The sequence below is a fragment of the Lytechinus variegatus genome, chromosome 4, assembly GCF_018143015.1.
Source record: "Lytechinus variegatus isolate NC3 chromosome 4, Lvar_3.0, whole genome shotgun sequence".
Taxonomy (NCBI): Eukaryota; Metazoa; Echinodermata; class Echinoidea; order Temnopleuroida; family Toxopneustidae; genus Lytechinus; species Lytechinus variegatus.
The window spans coordinates 6,010,838-6,031,702 of record NC_054743.1 but is presented as its reverse complement, the minus strand read 5'-3'; the positions used below and the strand labels follow the sequence as shown (position 1 = coordinate 6,031,702).

The window sequence follows — 20,865 nt, the reverse complement described above, 5'->3', positions numbered from 1 at the left end:
TTTGATGATGGTGTTGGTTTATCATTGCTGTCAATGCAGCAAATCTGTTTTTTGTTGGGGTGGTATATGTGTGGTGTAGGACTATAGTGTGGTGGTATGGTGCCGCCATTAATGCTTTTCCCTTCGATGTCTGCATAAACCAACATAAAATTGGTATTGCTTCAGGTAGGTTTGGTGTTTATGAGTATTGTGTGTATGTTGCCAGGTACTCGGTCGAGCATCTTCTCGCAATTATTGAGAACATGGTGTAAAGTACCAGTATAGAGTTACAAAGATTACATTTGTATGAAATTCGGACCCCCGGCACATTTTTTTTTGTAATGTAGATATAACCGTTGTTGTTGACATGGTAAGTGCAATTTTGAGCTACCAAGCAATAAAGGCCCCCGCCCCCGAAAAAATGAACACCTATTTTTTGCAAAGCACTGACTCCTTCACTGCTTCTGCTTGATATTACGTCATGGGCGTAGCCTTTTTGTTTGCAATAATTTTAGCTCTCATGATTTCGCGGATGTGTGTGTGTGTGGGGGGGGGGGTAAAAACGTCCTTATACTGCCGCCGACGCTTTATGGTGCCTATGATGGTGCTCAATTATCTTCATTAACGCGTTTGTGATTCCAAGTTCTTTAGTAATTACCGAAAGCGGCAATCCCTAAATTACCTGATAGTGCATCCAAACCATTACGATAATTACTGTTACTGCATCACTTGGATAATACTACATCTTCGGTCTCTACTTTTATATCTGATGACAATAATGAAAAAAAGACAAGTCCAGTAACAGAGAGCGGGATACTGGGGGCAAAGTTTGTGCCGTTACCATAATACTGTTCATGGATAAAAGGTGAGAGAAATCTATACGGAAAGACGTGATTTGATATAATCTCAACTGAAACCTGTCTGGTAGTGTCCAGGAGTGGATTGGATTATTTGTCTTCAACTCTGGCATAGAAATACGGGTATATAAACAGAATTCTTACAGGAAAAACATTAAAAACAACGTCAAATATTGTGACCCCACCGATCCCATCTACGAACTATCTGAGGTATCTTCGTTTGACCGAAGTGCATTTCTTCAACTGAATCCTAATTACACAAATTATCATCGAATTGATAACCAACTGAATTGTTCATGGAGTAAGATCTCAAACATTATGGTTGAAGATGTTGAACTTGACGTCATTCCATTTTGATCGTCCTATGGTCATTCTACCTTTCATCAACCTATCGTTCTCATTGCTTGCAAACGCGTTTCTGCTCGTCATCTTGCATCAGCAACAGAAGATAGACGACACCACACGTTTAACATACAGAGTTTCAACCGTTCTTCAGATCACTTTGAGTGTGACCTGGTGCAGCTGGGACGTTTTGTCTTACATTTCCGACAATGTGGATTTCTGTGAAACAATTTCGAACGTTTTCTCGTTCATGACGTTCACAGTATTATTCTCACAGCTCTTCTGTTACTGTTTCATCAGCGCCTGTAAACTTCTCCTCATAACGCGCCCTCTACGTTACCACATTTTCTTGACGCCACTCAAAGTAAAACTCACTGTCGTATTCATGGTCCTATTATCAACTTTATGTTCTATTCCTTTATTACCCTTACCGCATATCAAACTTAGTTACTACGCCTGGCATTGCTACGAAACACCACCAATCGATTACGCAAGCCTATTTTACTTTATAGACGTTTTCATCCATGTTATTCTGATCACCGTCTTGGTAGTTTCTACTCTCATACATGTTGTCATCTTGAGAGTCATTTGCCAACACAAGCATCGTCTAGATGTAGCAGCAAGGATAACTGAGCACACTGATGGCTCTCCTCAGATCAGGGTCTATCGAAGATGGCATTTCCCAGCCAAGGGTGTGGTCACGGTGTTTATACTAACAATGTCATTTTACATCTGTTGGTTTCCTTGGGTTGTTACCTTGGGTGATGATGTTGGGAACATGATGGCTGAACTAAATGGATGGCTTCAACCTTTGATTTATATCCTGACTACCAAAGAAGCAAAGGAGATTGTCCACCATTATCTTATTGCAATTAAAATGGCTATTTTGAGACTGTAAAATATATAATTTCAGTCTCTCTCTTTCTCTTTTAAAATTGTCTAGAACTCTGTGTCCTGTATGGAAAGTTTTAACTTACATTGTTTATTTAATATGACTTGTAAATGTTTGGACAAAGAAGAAAAACAACTTTTACTTGAGAATGAGTATCAAACCCTCATCTAAAAAACAAGGAAAGAATGTTGATGGTTTTTTAAAGATGACCTTCATCATGTGCAAGATTATTGTATAATGGAATATAATGTCTGTTCCGTGTGTGCAACTGCATTAATAATAATAATAATTCCTTCTTATTAAGCGCTTTTTCAAAAGTTACAAAGAGCATTGGAAAACTTGTTTCGCCATGACCAACAATATGAATAGCACTAAAATAATTTGATATATTACTTTACTTGGAGACCATATGCTAAATGTGACGACATTCAAACATTGTAATCATGTTGTTAAAGACCTTTGCCAAACCATTTATGATATGCCTATTGTAGAACCCCATTGCGCACGAATTTTAACCGAAATCAAGGACACGCTTGAATAGTCAATAAGATTGCATAAGATTGCAAAATTTCCCCTAAAGATAGACCTAATGTAGGCCTACGTCTAAAGTATTAGAATGAAATCACGACAGATATCTCAATGTCAAGTTTACAAACACGTGTCTACAACAACCTCAAGAAAATTAATTTTGGCAGAACCGATGAAACACTAGATATTTACAGAGAGATCTTCCCAAAAGGCGTCGTACAAGAAGTTTTCAAAATACCGAGATGGAAATGATCAACTCAACGGGTATATTTTGAGTATATCAAAATTAAGAGTAAACAAAAAAAACTTCTTGAAATTAATTGGCTTGTGTGAACGCAGAAAAAAAATCGATCTTATTCAATGGGATGGAAGAAAGTTTGAGTAAAATTTGATAAAAAATAAAAACACAAGAAAGTTATAAGTATATAAATGGTGAGAACACTGTTTCTATGGATATCCTCCCTATTTGATTGGCAATGTAATCGAGATCTTGGTGCCACACGAACCCCGAACAGTCTCGTTTGGTTCAATGATGAGTGTTCATGAATAGTAATAATATGAAAAGAAAATCGAGAGTAATCACGGGAATCGCTCATATGTTTGAATGCTTAAATTACAGGCGTGAGGGGCGAATTGTAAGCTGTCATGTCCTTGTGATTTTTCTTGCATTATGATTTAGATGAATAATTTCATTTTTAATTTACCTTGTTCAAGTATGAACTTTAATTTGCAATTTCGGGATTTATCAGTTTATGTCTTTTGTCATGTTGAAACCGACACAGATGTTGTCGAGCATCACTATTAGAAATAAATATCAAATGACATGCATTTCGGTGTTTTTTCATAGAAATTAAGCATTTCCACACAAACAAAAACAAAACCCGACAGCAGTATTGATGATCGATGACTTGAACAGGAATCGCCCAAATGTATATTAGAAAGTGAATCGAATGCATCACCAATTAAAATAAGTGTTGGTTCTAATCAGACGATTGCAATCTGGGATGTAATTGGGTTAATGATTTGTTTACGCCACGAGGTGAACAGGTATATGTATATTTCTTAGAAAAAAGTATATTCTAACTGCATAAGTCATCAAACTAAATGATAGCGGGTTGGCGAGCCCGTTACAAAATTTATATACAACACGACGCATGTCGTAGAGTCAATTTGTCGCTATTATGATTAAGGTTTAAACGTAAAGCATCCCTTTTATTTCTAATGGCGACAATTAGGACTTTCAAAAGAGCGCGGGACACCTCGGGCAGTAAAATTAACCATTATCGCTAAACAGCTATTCATCATAGAAGCACATCACTTACTATTTATTAGCAGTTAAGGAGGGGGCATAATGTAACAAAAATGAATAAAAAGGTGAGCTGGTCTTTTTATGTCACATCTTTTTTTTTTTTTTTAAGTTAAACCACCGTTTGATTTGCCTCCCGTGATTATTGCTGCAAGCTGGCAAGGGATAACGGGACACTTTGAAAGAACATCAGAATTATACTCTTATTCAGAAAAAAGGCAGCTAAGGAGATAAAACATTATAATCATACATTCCCTTCCGACATCTATAAAAATCATCCAACTAAATCGGGAATACAAGAGCTGAGGAACTGCATGTAGTGGAATTGGGACTTGTTTTAAAACCATTCGGACTCTTCAATATGTGTGTCACTTTTTAATAGATTGTTCTTTCTCGTTAATATATATATTCTAAACAAGTACATTCATATTCACGAAAAGGCCGAACCAATTGTCAGTATGTCATATAGCGCTGATGGTCCAATCGCCAATTTAGGGGAGAAATCATCCTCTTCATTTTTCGATGACTATAATGGTGACTATAGTAATACTCTTTCTTCCATCAACATTGAGGGATTTAACTCCACACTATCAGCAACATCCTTCCCAGTGGCTGTTCTCTCATTAACCAACATCGGATTGTCTTTACTCGCTAACTCACTGCTTCTTCGCATCTTGCATCTTCAGCAAACTATAGAAGAGGATACCCGACTTATGCATCGAGTTTGCACCGTTCTCCAAATGATCCTAAGCGTTACTTGGGGCGGTTGGGACTTTGGCAAATACATCGTCAATGATGCAGAGTCGTGCAGACTTCATTCATATATTTTCCCATACGTAACACTGTCCACTTTCTTTGCACAACTCTTCTGCTACAGTTTCATAAGTATTTGCAAGCTCTTGTTTATCACCAGACCATTGAAATACCACATCATGCTAACCCTTAAAAGGGTCAAAGTGATCCTTTTCATCATTGTCTTTGTAGCTGTTTTGATCTGTATTCCGCTGTTGCCGTGGCCCAATATGAAGTTCCATTCCTATGTCTCAAATTGCGAGATATCATTTGATAGGGTGTGGTTAGTTGAAATCATCGTCAAAGCTCCAGTCATTACCGCTCTCTTCATAACCACAGTAACCAACATCACTATCCTACGAGTAATCTACAAGCATCGACGTCGTCTGGACGTAACGACTACAGCGAATGATGACAATGTAGCTCCTCTTCGTAAACGATTTGGACGTTGGATGCAGGCTAGTAAAGGAGTATGTACCGTTCTGACATTGTCGATCTCATTCCATGCCTGCTGGTTCCCTTGGCTGATGGCCTTTACTGATTGGGGATTTTCCTTGGCTGTGATATCAGGAGGAGTAAGTGGATGGCTTCAGCCGTTATTGTACATCTGTACAACCAAAGAAGCCAAGCGGATTGTCCGGAACTACTTCCTGAAACTGAAATTAGCTCTGATGTGTAATAAACGCCATAGAATTATCGGAGTATAGATCGTTAATAGGCCCAACAAATATTGGCTTACCTGACAAAGGTCCAAGTTTAAAACAGACTATCATGTCCCTGCACTAAATATCATTTGGTAAGATATGTGGATCTGTACATTTTCCGTCTATCCACTGAGGCTGATAGAGGATATTCATTCCCTAACTGATAAAATTCATGAGCGGCGAGAAAAGATCATCCGGATATGTCTCTAATCATGTGATATGCCCGAAAAGAATCAACAAAATTTAATAAAAAATAACTCCCACCGAAGTTATTGTACCTGCTTTTAAACTAAACTGATCTCACCATAAAGTGAATTTACATGAACAATAATTATTACATGCATGACTGCCGTATCAAAATCATAGACCTAATTCTACAGCTCTAAGAATTTCAAATATTGCCCAGAAGAGTCGAATTATCAGAAGAAATCTCATAAAGTACGATGATGCTAATAAAATAGTGAACCCTACAAGAACATGCACTCCATCATGCGAGTGTTGATTGTAGACAATGACATTACACTATTCAGTGAGCCCAGAAAAACAATCTTTATTGAATGCAATATTTTTTCACCTGACTTCACAAATAAATATATAAAACATGTCAGAACTTCAACACTTGAAATATGTCCATTTTCTAGTGGGGTTCACTATATTTTTTAGTACCACTGTATATCTATAATATTTATTTTCAGTTGTTTTTAGACACATTGACTTTGCTATATATTCTATCTCCGGGTTAGATTGCTTTGAAGGTGAAACCATATGAGGTTTACTTTTATTATTATTATCGCTATTTACGATATTTGTAGATAAATGCCCTCGATAATTATTGTAATTGACATAAATTATCTTGTTTAATTTTGAATGTTCAAGTTTCTGTAATACCAATGTTTTTATTATTTTTTTTATTAACAGTTTATGTCAATCTGGTGGGTGTTTCATGAAAGTTGCCAGCACTGACTAAATTGTCAGTGCTGACAATTTCAGTGAAATCCTTGGTTTTGATTGGCTGAAAGGCACTGACTCTGACTGTTACTATGGTAACTGTCCGAGAAAGACAACTTGTCAGTGCTGACAACTTTCATGAAACGGTCCCCTGATCACCCTTTGGAAGTAATTTGATATGCCAGGAATTTCTGTTTCCCGTTCTCATTATTTTTATATTTATTTTGTAATTCAAATTTCCCCTTTTTAAAAAATCAGATATAGAAATAAAATGATCTGCTAACCATTCTAAAGAATCACAAACCCAATAATCTGATGTTTAAAGTGTTTACTAATGCAGGGTTTGATACTTTGGAGTGCTGCAGTATCAACAAATCTGTGAAAACTCAACAAGGAAAATATAGTAAAAAGAAGAATGAACGAAAATCAGGTTTAAACGTCCTTCTTTATTAGAGGGGGGGGGGGTGGCATGTGCTGGACGAGAGATTGAGAGAACTAATAATGAGTCAATGGCTAAACCTTGACAGATAATGCGTCATGACGCCGCCGTAATTACAACTTCACTGCATGACAACCATTAGCCCTTTTTACATCAACTTAATTACCTCTTACACTGCCAATAAATCGTAAAAAACATATTTAGTTTCCTTTTTTTCATTGTGGAACATGTTCAAATAAAAGATGTGCTGTGTCAGTGATTAATAAAGGTTCCACAGACGACAACAGAAAAGGTGTCATGTGTATCGTTTGTTATGTATGTTATCTATGTCAAAACTCGACAATTTCTCTTTGCTGTGAAAACGGTTTTCATTATATTCACTACACACGACAATTACGGCATTTCGGTCTCTGAGCTAGAAGTGAAGCAGTGTGGTTAATAATAAGTCATGTGACTTTTGTCAGGGGCAGGGGAACAGGGGGGGGGGGGCCCGGTGTGTCAGTAGTTCAGTACCGACTTATTTAGAAAACACATTAAATTAACATCTGATTGTGATTTACGTTCATTGGCAGCCCTCACCTTTGATTTACACCCCCCCCCCTCCTCCGACTTTCAGAATCATTCCACTGCTCGTGTATGCTACAACCTTATTTTCGGGGGGGGGGGGGGGTTGTTACACCCACAAATGTAATAATCGCCCACAAATGTAATAACGCCCACAAATGTAATAACACTTTACCCACAAATGTAATAACGCCCACAAATGTAATAACACTTTACCCACAAATGTAATAATTTCACCCACAAATGTAATAATGCACTTTACCCACAAATGTAATAATTTTTGATCGCCCACAAATGTAATAATGACTTTACCCACAAATGTAATAAATTTGAAGGGATTTTTGGCAAATCCGTTCTAAGCTAAAATCGTATAGTAATGCGTTCATTTAGCACAAACGTGCAAAGTCTCATTTCCTGACCCGGTTAATTAACAAATTATAATAAAAGTCCAAAGTCTTTATTCCAAACCCGGTTTTTTTCAAAAATTATAATATAAATCCAAAGTCTTTATTCCAGACCCGGTTGTTTCAAAAATAATCATATGAGCCCAAAGTCTTTATTCCAGACCCGGTTGTTTAAAAAATAATCATATGAGCGCAAAGTCTTTATTCCAGACCCGATTGTTTCAAAAATAATAATATGAGCCCAAAGTCTTTATTCCAGACCCGGTTGCTTAGAAAATAATAATATAAGTCCAAAGTCTTTATTCCAGACCCGGTTGTTTAAAAAATAATCATGTGAGCCAAAAGTCTTTATTCCAGACCCGATTGTTTAAAAAATAATCATATGATCCAAAAGTCTTTATTCCAGACCCAGTTGTTTCAAAAATAATAATATGAGCCCAAAGTCTTTATTCCAGACCCGGTTGCTTAGAAAAAAATAATATAAGTCCAAAGTCTTTATTCCAGACCCGGTTGTTTAAAAAATAATCATATGATCCAAAAGTCTTTATTCCAGACCCAGTTGTTTCAAAAATAATAATATGAGCCCAAAGTCTTTATTCCAGACCCGGTTGCTTAGAAAAAAATAATATAAGTCCAAAGTCTTTTTTCCAGACCCGGTTGTTTCAAAAATTATAATATAAATCAAAGGTCTTTATTCCAGACCCGGTTGTTTAAAAAATAATAATATAAGTCCAAAGTCTTTATTCCAGACCCGATTGTTTCAAAAATGATTATATAAGTCCAAAGTCTTTATTCCAGACCCAGTTGTTTCAAAAATAATAATATGAGCCCAAAGTCTTTATTCCAGACCCGGATGCTTAGAAAAAAATAATATAAGTCCAAAGTCTTTATTCCAGACCCGGTTGTTTAAAAAATAATCATATGATCCAAAAGTCTTTATTCTAGACCCGATTGTTTCAAAAATGATAATATAAGTCCAAAGTCTTTATTCCAGACCCGGTTGTTTAAAAAATAATAATATAAGTCCAAAGTCTTTATTCCAGACCCGGTTGTTTAAAGAAATAATTATGTGAGCCAAAAGTCTTTATTCCAGACCCGATTGTTTCAAAAATGATTATATAAGTCCAAAGTCTTTATTCCAGACCCAGTTGTTTAAAAAAAATAATATGAGCCCAAAGTCTTTATTCCAGACCCGGTTGTTTCAAAAATTATAATATAAGTACAAAGTCTTTATTCCAGACCCGGTTGTTTAAAAATAATCATATGAGCCTAAAGTCTTTATTCCAGACCTGATTGTTTCAAAAATAATAATATGAGCCCAAAGTCTTTATTCCAGACCCGGTTGTTTCAAAAATAATAATATGAGCCCAAAGTCTTTATTCCAGACCCTGTTGTTTCAAAAATCATGATATGAATCCAAAATCTTTTTTCCAGACCCGGGTGTTTAAAAAAAATCATGATATAAATCCAAAGTCTTTTTTTTGAGATATTATATAAAAGAAAATCATTCTAGCAAGAGGGGATAAAGTTTTAACAAGTTCTTCGGTACTTTAAATTTTTAGTGTACCAAGCACCATTTGTAATATATTCAGCATTTTTTTTTATTAGTTACAATTCCAATAATCTCAGTGGCCTAAGATATATTTTCTGGGGTTATATTGACCCGTTAAGTAAAGAGAGAGAGAGAGAGGGGATCTATGTGATCAAGAAGTGATAAGATAGGGAAAAAATGATTTGAAATGACTGAAAGAGAGACAGGCAAAGAAAGAAGAGCCCCCTCCCACACCCGTACCAGAGTTACGGAGTTAGGCTGTCCCGTCGGTGGATTCAGGTCCATCAACATCTTGAGGTTTAATCTTTCCAGGGGGCAAACGTGTGTGGGTGTGTGTGTGTTTGAGTTTTGTCAGACGTGTCTCAGTCAGATATGATTATTTACATCTGGGACCGACCTTTAACGTCACCATCCGAAAGACGTGACCAGGGCTCGAACCTCGAACCTCCGCATCAATTTGTAACTTCCCCACATAGCTTTGATTACAGGCGCACGCCACAACGCCCAGTCTTTAAATATGGTGTAGTCTTTGCTCTAGACCCATGCAGTTATTTCAAAATAGGAAATTATTAGAAACGATAAAAACAGACAAACAATATTAACAAAGACGCCACAATATCACTGATGTAGAATAACGTTGTTGTTGTTGTTATTTTGGGTTTTTAAGGCGCGTACCATTCAGATCTGAATATTTACACCTTTTATTAATTTGACGTTTTGTGTTATTCAATTCAATTCAATTCAGTTTTATTTATTTCACTTCCATCAAAGAAAAACAAGTTGTATACCAACTTACGGTATGCCTTATCAAAGGGTTTTATAGTTTTGGAGATGCTTGTGTCTAAGTTTTTAGATTAATCTTTTGCTTAATTTGTATTTTAAGAGAACTGGATGTGGGGTAAAGACAACTCTCTAAACCCAAGCATTTTAACTGGGTTTAATTTTAAAGATTGGTCTTAGCTTTGATTTTTTGTCAATATTTGTTTATCTTATAAATAGCTGGGTCTAGACGAAGGTCTAAGCATAGTAATAATGTTATTCAACAGGAATAAGAATACGACAAATTCTTGTGTTTTTTAAGATTGTTTGAATTAATTTGTAAATGACTGGGTCTGGAATAGAGACAACGCTCTAAACATGTGCTTTTGTACTTGGTCTTAATTTGGAGGATTGTTGGTTCTTAGATTCGTTGTTGGGGGTTGGGTTTTATTGTTTTTTTATTCTTGAAATAATTGTGTCTGGAGGAAAGTCTACAATCGATCTCCATGTTATTCCACAGTAGTTAGATTATTGGGTATTTCCTTTAGACAATTTTATTTTTAAATAATAACCAAGTCTGGAAAATTGACGTTTTCTTTGCAAATGCATAATTACAATGTTTTGTAGGGGTCTTAGTATTATTATACAAAAGAATCTGGGTGTGGGGTACAGACATACTTTTTACTGGGTATAAATTTTAAAAATTGGTTTTAGATTTGATTTTCTTTTTTAATTCATTTCTTAGATAACCTAGTCTGGAGGAAAGAGTACGTTTTACAACTCATGTTATTCCAAGAGAATATGATAGGGTCTTATGTTAGAAGATTTTTTTTTCGTAATTTTTGTAATGATTAGGTCTGGAATAAAGACAACATTCTAAACCTCTTTTTAAAAACATGTTCTTAGGTTCAAGGATTGCTTGGTATTAGATTTGGAGTTATTTATATTTTTACTCTTAGCCTTATTTTGAAAAACAAATGACTGGGTCTGGCTGAAAGACTACGCTATATGTCCATGTTCCAGCATTAATAAGATTATGGGGTCTCTATTGGTTTTTGTTGTTGTTGTATTGTTATTTACAATTTTTGAATAACAAGGTTTGGAGAAAAGGCTAAGCTCGATTTTCTTTTTTTCCACTGGAATATCATTATGGTATCTTAGTTTGGACTTATATTTATAATTTTTGAAATAACTGGGTCTGGAAAAAGACTTTGGACTTACATTATAATTTTGAAACTACTGCGTCTGGAAAAAGACTGGACTTTTGTGCTATTTGAAGGCACTACTATAGGGTTTTAGTTTTTAGTTTTAAATAACCGGGTCTGGAGAAAAGACTATGCTTTATTCTCAATTTACTCATAGCGCGTATATCAGGGTGACCAGACGTCCCGTATTTCCCGGGATTGTCCCGTATTTTGCTTCTTTGTCCCGGCGTCCCGACAAACCCTTCCCGGGACGCCTATTTGTCCCGTATTTCAGAATATTGAACAAAATGTATTTAAAAGTGACGAGTTTTCATCAAAATAACCAACAGATGACGAAGCAGAGACAACAATAAAATCGATTTGCAAGTTCTACGGTGATTTTCTTGCTAACCCAATACATCGTAAACTATAACTGGCCTCCTGCCATTGTGTGGCAGGCTACTAGCTAGGCATGTAGGATCTGAGCAGATTCTCTCCACCAAACATGCCAAAATAATCACAAAATCGGCGGGAAATTTGTATGACTATATTATGGGTTCTCAGATTACTGTTTTGGAGATGAAATCTCGGAGGAACAATTAAGTTATTGAGTTTTCATAACTAGATCTAGTTGTTTCAGCTTTCGTTTTGAGTCTTGTTGTGTATGATGCCGCGATGTTTCATCTAATTTTTAAGTAAACAAAATCACTTTGAAATTTTATTCATTTCTAAAACATTATTTTTAATTCTAAAATTATATTTGAAAAACACAAAATATCATTATGATTTTTGTTAGATGATTGGATTTTTTGCTTGAAGTTTGAACTTTTTTCCTCTTTCTTTCTTTCTTTTCTATCCTTCTTTCTTCATCCTTCTATCCTTCCTGCTTGCCCGTTTTTTGTTCCATCTATCTTTATTTCCTATTTGTCTTTCCTGATCCTTTCTCTCTCTGTTCATTTTTCTTTCTTTCCCCCTTTTTTTACCCGTCTTCTTTATCAAATTTCCCTTTTTATATTCTTTCTTTCTTAAAATTTTTTTCTCCCCCCTCCCTACCTCTCCTTTTTCTTTAAATTCTTTCTCTTCTTCCATTATGTTTTCATTCCCTCCTCACATAAATTCTTTCTCCCTCTCTTTCCTCCTTTCTTTCATTCTTCATTTTACTTTTCCTTCTAATTCTTTCCCTTATTCTTTATCTCCCTCCCTCTCTTAATTCATTCCTTCCTTCCCTCCTCCCTTCTTTCTCTGTTTGCTTCTTTCTTTCAAAGAATGAAGGAAACATTTTTCTTTCCTTCATTCTTTCTTTCCTCCTCATTTTTCTTACTTTTTTTCTTTCTCTCCTTTATGTTGTCTTTCACACATTGTATCCTTCTTCCATTCTTTTCTTTTTCTTTCTTTCTGTATTCAATTCAAAGAATGACGGTAACATTTTTCGCTCTTTTATTCTTTCTTTTATTCTTTTTTCATTTTTCCTTCATTTTCCCCTTAATTTTTTCTTTCTTTCTTCTCAATTCATCTCTTTTCTTTCGTCTTTTCTTTCTCTCCTTCATTCTTTCGTTCACCCACCCTTCCAATGCTTTATAATTTTTCACAGGTGTAACCAGTGGCGTAACTACGGGGGGCATGGGGGGCACGTGCCCCCCCCCCCCCCCAATCGGCTGGCCCAAAAAAAAAAACGGGGGAAAAAGAGAAATAGAGGGAGAAAGTGAGAGAAACGTAGTGGGAAGGAAAAATTATTGTTGATTATGTTATATAATATTATAATTATGTTATATTACATGAAAATAAAAAAGATATCATAACTTTATGAAACATAATTTGCTCAGGGCCTATGTCTTCATTGTTCCTGATGCTCGCATTGTCTGTTTAACGAGATATATAATCCTGTTGTACTAAAACCTCCCGTTTTCAAGTCAATATACACCAAATATATTTCCTCGCACTTCGAATTATTATTGTTTTATGCAGTGACATATCATTTTAAGGTCTTAATATTAAACATTTCACGTCCGCGCTTACGTTCGCATTAGTGGATTGGTGAGATATGTCCACTCTCATTATGAAAAATACGAGACATTTGACTTCCTCCTGCTCGTACGCACGGGCGTCCGTCGATATAACACATGATATTTTTATGAAAATATGCACCTTTTTTTTCAAAGTTGATGGAGAGGGGGAAAAATTAATCGTATCAAGTCGGGGTATTCAGTAATGAGTACAGGAGAAACTATATTTCACTGATTTCCATGATTCATTCCATTTGATTAGCTCATCTATTCGTGTTTTGGGGCTAATCTTTCCCTTACGCATTGCTTTTTGGCAGAAGTTCTATGGAAAATGCACCTTTTTTCACACAAACTTTGAGACACTCTGTATTCATTCCCCCATTGCTCGAGAATGAATTGGCAGTTAACGACGGGGTTAAAGATTTATTGAAGAATAGAATGTATATTTCATGAAAATGAAAGCCATTTCCCCATTGGATGTTATCTTCACTACGTGTTTTTTAGATGAAGTTAGTTGTCGAATAGGATCTCCTGGCATTTGAGGTCTCTATCGGTGACGTCACTCAGGATCGTCATGCCTGAACCATCGGCCAGGCAGGGGTCGCAATGGTAGTATGATTTATGCATAATGCACTCGATATATACAATAATCTTGTCCTCCCGTTCAAATGAATATGAAACTCATATAATTTTCATCAGAGCATTCAACAAGAGTACTGTAGTACACATTTCTTTGTTATAAGTGAATTAAAGTCCCTCCAGTGAGTTTGATCACCCCTATTGTGAAAATGTATCACCCCTAAGTTGTAACACAGTCAGCTGTTTTCACTCAGGGTCACTCCGTGACCTGTGTGTGCGTTCAAGAGTTGTACACGATTTTCTGTCTCATTTAGGCAGAAATCTTTCATAATGCATGAATTCCTAAAACCAGTCCCTAAAATGTCCCTTTTTCTGATCTGAATATAAAAAATTTCAGCTTGCGCTCGCATCATTTGGTTAGTGAAATGGGCATGGACTACATGAATTCCTACAAACAAGCCTTAGAATGCCCCTCTTAAGGTGTGAATTTCCTAATTTTTAACTCGCGCTTCGCGCTCGCAATATTTGATTAGTGAGAAGTGCATGTTAATCATGATTACAATGACTACAGGTGCTTTATGTGTTTGGATGCATATAATTCTAAAAAAAAATCAGCAAGCGCTTGGTACTCGCATTAGATAACTATGGTGAGATATGTATACTCTTAATAGATTCCTACAATATAGTCCTTAAAGTGTCCGTTTGGGGTCAATATATACAAAAATTTCAGCTCGCGCTTCGCGCTCGCATTATGTGATCAGTAACATACACATTCGTTTAATGACACTGTCCTTAAAATGTCTCTATAGGTCAGTATACCTAGCAACTGAGCGCGCTTCGCGCGCTCACTAGGTGAATCAAAATTTTTGCTGGTGCCCCCCCCCAATGCCGTGACTCACGGTACGCCACTGGGTGTAAAACTGTGTAGCCTTCTTTGTTGATCTTTTTTGTCGATTGTCCCGTATTTCATTTTGTGAAATCTGGTCACCCTGGCGTATATTCACAATACGTTCAGTATAATTTAAAACAACAACGAAGACTTTGATTCCACCAGTTTTAATTAACTGGGTCTGGAGAGAAGACTAGGCTCGATTCTCATTTTTATTCCACCGGAACATCATTATCGTATCTTAGTTTGGACTTATATCATAATATTTGAAACAAGCGGGTCTGGAATAAAGACTTTAGGCTCATATGATTATTTTTTAAACAACCGGGTCTGGAAAAAGACTTTGGATTTATATTGTAATATTTGAAACAACTGGGTCTGGTGAAAAGACTTTTTACTTATATTATAATTTTTGAAACAACCGGGTCTGGAATAAAGACTTTGTACTTATATTATAATTTTTGAAACAACCGGGTCTGGAATAAAGACTTTGGGCTCATATGATTATTTTTTAAACAACCGGGCCTGGAATAAAGACTTTGTACTTATATTATAATTTTTGAAATAACCGGGTCTGGAATAAAGACTTTGGGCTCATATTATTATTTTTGAAACAACTGGGTCTGGAATAAAGACTTTGGATTTATATTATAATTTTTGAAACATGAAACAACCGGGTCTGGAAAAAGACTTTGGATTTATGTTATAGTTTTTGAAACAACCGGGTCTGGAGAAAAGACTTTGGACTTATATTATCAATTTTGAAACAACCGGGTCTGGAGAAAAGACTTTGGACTTATATTATCATTTTTGAAAACAATCGGGTCTGGAATAAAGACTTTAGGCTCATATGATTATTTTTTAACAATCGGGTCTGAAATAAAGACTTTGTATTTATATTATAATTTTTGAAACAACCGGGTCTGGAATAAAGACTTTGGACTTATATTATTATTTTTGAAACAACCGGGTCTGGAATAAAGACTTTGGATTTATATTATAATTTTTGAAACAACCGGGTCTGGAATAAAGACTTTAGGCTCATATGATTATTTTTTAAACAACCAGGTCTGAAATAAAGACTTTGGATTTATATTATAATTTTTGAAACAAACGGGTCTGGAATAAAGACTTTGGATTTATATCATAATTTGTTGATTAACCGGGTCAGGAAAAGAGACTTTGCACTTTTGTGCTATATGAACGCATTACTATACGATTTTAGTTCAGAACGGATTTGCCAAAAATCCCTTCAAATTTATTACATTTGTGGGTAAAGTCATTATTACATTTGTGGGCGATCAAAAATTATTACATTTGTGGGTAAAGTGCATTATTACATTTGTGGGTGAAATTATTACATTTGTGGGTAAAGTGTTATTACATTTGTGGGCGTTATTACATTTGTGGGTAAAGTGTTATTACATTTGTGGGCGTTATTACATTTGTGGGTGCAACAGGGGTATCTCATCATCTAAAGCACTAGTTGTTCGCACTCCAGGCAGCACAACTAATCAATCATAGCGCTCCAAGGATTAGATTGATGCAATATGATTATGCGAGGTACTCGTTAATTTTAGCACAGATGATTGATGTTCTGGACACATACACAAACACAATTTTAAAATCCGTCTTTTCGTGATAACAGAAACGCAACATCAGAGAACTGATTTAAATCACATCCTCTTCGATGAACATGCTCACAAGGTAGGCCTGCATGCCTCAAACTTCTCCTACTGTAAAGACATCGCGCCTTGTGGTTCGACAGCTGACCTTTTCTTTTTCATCTTCTTTGTACTGGAGAAAAATTATGTTCACATCTCAATTTCCATTTGGATAACGGTTTCGGAAGTAAGATACCGTACTGACGACATACTCCTCGACATGCATTGGATGCTTATTCTTATTGTTGCTTAATTGCAATGGACTATACTTGCTACAACTATGTTCTGTTGTCGACACCACACAAGATATATATATAAGTGGACATTGTGATAATGAAGCCTTTTGTCACCGACCGTATGCTATGTCTGTATGATCTTTGTGCTGTATAGACAAAATGGATGTTGAAAAAAACACAAACGATGAATCTGTTGACGCCAAGCGACCTGCCAAATTGATCCAACTTTAATCTACCTTGTTTGAATAAGATGAAAAAGCATATGAAGACCATCCTCCTCTAAATAGCTTAATAATTCGTAATCTATTTCGTAAATTTGATTCGATCGGGTTGATTTGGTTTTAGTACTTTTTATACATCACCAATGGCCAAAGGCTAACATGGCTCGTGAAGTCAAGGCAGAAATAAGTTTAGATAAATGAATATAAAGACTGTAGACCATGACTGTATTTGAAACAGTACTGTACCAACCCTTTATCTCCTTGCTTCAACTAAATCAGTCACCTCCAATATTTGGTTTTGAAAGTACTAACCACCCTTCGTTGCTATGGAGAATATGACCACTTCATTGACATATTTTAGTTACGACCCATTGCTAATCATTGTCCTCATCAATATGGGTCTATCCTTGTCCGTTAACATACTTGTGATCTTTGTTTTACAACGTCAACAAGCGATGGACAATAACTCTTGTTTGATATACAAGGTATCTTCATATCTTCAGCTGATATTGAGCTTGGCATGGGGCGGTTGGTCTCTCACTAACCATCTTCTAGGATTGCTTGGAAATGCATGTCTGATAACGCAATATACATTCGCCTTCGTAACAATGTCGTCTTTATTCGCTCAGATGTTCTGTTATAGCTTCATTAGCATCTGTAAGGTCATACTGATAAGGCGCCCTCTACGGTATCATCTTATTTTGACATCAATAAGAGTCAAGATTGTACTGATCTTCGTCATTATGGTTCCTATTTTGGGTTGTATTCCACTCTTACCATGGTTTGATGTTTATTCAAATTTTATCGACTTGCAATGCAAAGACCCGACCATTCTCTTATCAGAATCTTTGATACTGGAAGACCTATCAAATACCACAAGATACTCATTCTTAACACCTGTTGCCATAGCGCTCGTTATAAACACCACTACCAACTTTGCTCTCCTGGGAGTAATTTGCAAACAAAAACGCCGCGTTGAAGCTAGCGATCAAGTAGCCCCGGGAAACGGCGGCATACGACCAAGGGTGAAGATTTTTCGATGGCAGTTTCCAAAGAAGGGTGTAGCCACGATTTTTACGCTCACAATTTCGTTCTATGCTTGTTGGATTTCCTGGCCTTTGGGAATGATACTACAGTATAAATATATGAGGGATATAATACAAATAACAGGTGGTGTGGGTGGTTGGCTTCAGCCTCTCCTCTTTCTCATCACAACCAAAGAAGCAAAAGACATCGTCAAAAGCTACTTAACGAAATTAGGATTTTAAAGTCACTTTATAGCTAACTGAAGGATATTGCATTAATCAAACTTTTAATTAGACTTGCCCCGTCATACCGTCATTGTAAATATCACTCTAAATCTAGTTTAGTTCAACAGATTATTTCATTGATATCATTGATATAGCAGTCATTAATTATGATATTCATTGTTAATGAAAAAAATGTAACAGTTATTGTATGACAGGAGCATGATTATTATTTTTTTTTTATTTGATAGAATTTTTCCATTCATCATAAAAACAAAAATAGAGCACATACAAAATTTATTAGTGTGTGTGTTGAAATCGGTTTTGTAAAGTCTAACCCAATTTTGGCATGTTTGGGGTAAACCGAACACTATAGAGATCGCAATTATTTATAGACCTACCCTTATCATCCTGATCATCGCCATAGTTACGTCAATCACCTGCCATCATTAATTGCTCTTGGAACCATTTTGGCATATTTTTTAAAATCATTGACAGGTATATTGATGTTGGTGCAAGCGTGCAATCACGGCAAATGATAAAAGTAATTACTGACGCTGAGTAGATGCTTCAACTGTAGCGCCGTCCTCTAATTTACTTGCACAATCATGACAATGAAAGCAGTAAAAAGGTCTCGTCTAACCATGCTAACAGGGATGATAACAGATATGCTCCCAAAGTACGTTTTGGTCTCTTCTGTTTCATGTCATCAAGTACGTGGTATTTATAACGATAACGCTGATTCATCATCTCTTTTGGAAGATGACCTGAATATTTTATTATTTGTGAGAACTCTATGTCTGAACTTCTAAATTAACATACAGTGCTTCGTTTCTTTGGACATCTTCAAATGACTCTTTTTGATTTTGCTAAAAGACGAAGGAGACCGAGAGATCAAAAGAACTGACCTAAAATACCGCTTGACCCCACTGATGATTATACACCTCAGTTTGAGATTTATGTTGGTCATGCAACTATGAAATTTTCGAGGAAACAGCTTCTAAAGACGACCCTAGATAGACATTAAACTAAATTTGACAGGATATGGAAAATTCACATCTTGGGGAAACCAAATAGAACATACTTCTCTGACCACCAACTGCCATAGGTCCAATGTGATGAACTTTTTACACTAATGAACTTTTGATATTTGACGTTTGACAAATATTGCCTGTGTATAATCTCCATCACAAGCACAGTTATCTCTTTCAGGAACGATGGCCAATTCAACAGAAATCCATTTTTCCCATCCAGTATCCATCTGCAGTTTTATCAACACAGGACTGGCGCTGCCAATCAACGCATTTGTGATTTTCGTCTTACACCGACAAGAAGTTATAAATGAAACCTCCCGCATACTTTATCAATTATCCGGTTATATTCAAATGATTCTAAGCATTTCATTAAGTAGTTGGTGTATTGGCTGGTACTGGTATGCCAGTGATGAAAAGTCATGTCAAATTTTGAATGCCGTTTTCCCTTTCCTTACAATTTCAAGCCTATTCGCACAGATGTTCTGCTACAGTTTCATCAGCATCTGCAAACTAATCCTCATAAGACGCCCTCTACGGTACCATCTTATTTTGACGCCGCTAAAAGTGAGGGTTGCAATATTTTTCATTATTCTAGCGCCTATTCTATGCTGCATTCCTTTACTTCCGTGGCCGAACCAATTCTCAAGATTTTTTAACGATATGTGCCCCGCCTTTTTGTTGCATCAAAACGACACCATTTCCTTTGGTGTTGGTATCGCCTTAAATATCTCATTCATTGCACCTGTTGCAGTGACCATTGTCATAACTACTGCAACAAACTTTGCTATCCTAAGCGTGGCTTGTCAACACAAGCACCGAATCGAAGCAGGGAGGAACGATGGCCCCACTGACGATCGAGAACGAGGACGACCTCGACCTTGGAATTTACCAGGGAAAGGTACTCTTACTATATTGATACTGACCGTATCCTTCCATGTTTGTTGGTTCCCTTGGCTTGTTAGGAGTACATTGACCTTTGAAAGGATGGAAACTGCACAGATAATGGGTGGAGTAAGTGGTTGGCTTCAACCATTACTCTACATCGCAACCACGAAAGAAGCAAAAGACATCGTATGGAGTTACATATCAACATTTAGACAAACGCCTTGCGGGACGCTTTGTCGCAAGTGAAAGCGTCAAAGAAGAGAACTTTGATTACAACTGATTATTTTTGGTAACGATTGACATTATCAACATAACATGAACGTAATGTGAATTACCAAGATTACCTAGTGTGATATATGATTATGCCATTCCAATTATGCATAGGAAGTTTATTTCTAACTGGAACTAAACTTCGTACAGGTTCTTATAAACCTCTCAGTTGTTTTATGTGTACATAATTTATACAGTTATAGTGATATTTGTTTGCTTGTTTTATTTTTTTTTCTATCTGTATATTTTCCATTTAAAAACATATCATTTATATTCTATGTTTGAAGAAGTGACTGTATAAACAACTAAAGAGAACAAATTATTGAAATAAATATCACCTCTTCTACAGAAAATTATTATAGTCTTGATAGTCCCTGCCAAAGTACTTTAGTACGGTTTTTTTTTCTTTCAAAATGTACATTGATACAATAAACGGAAATAATGTTCCATGCTTTTTTCATACTTTACCACGTCGAATCATCACTCACAGTTCTTTCGCCTTTTACTAAAAAATTCCGTGCAGAGGACTTATTAGACCGGAATTTAATAATTTAGTTTTGCCTTGTCTTTTTTAAAGGGCGTAATCA

General features: G+C 36.0%; 1 pseudogene; it reads left to right on the top strand.

Annotated features, from left to right (window-relative positions):
- Positions 1-20,720: 20,720 nt before the first annotated feature.
- On the top strand, positions 20,721-20,860 carry LOC121414576 (annotated as a pseudogene).
- The last annotated feature ends 5 nt before the right edge of the window (positions 20,861-20,865 follow it).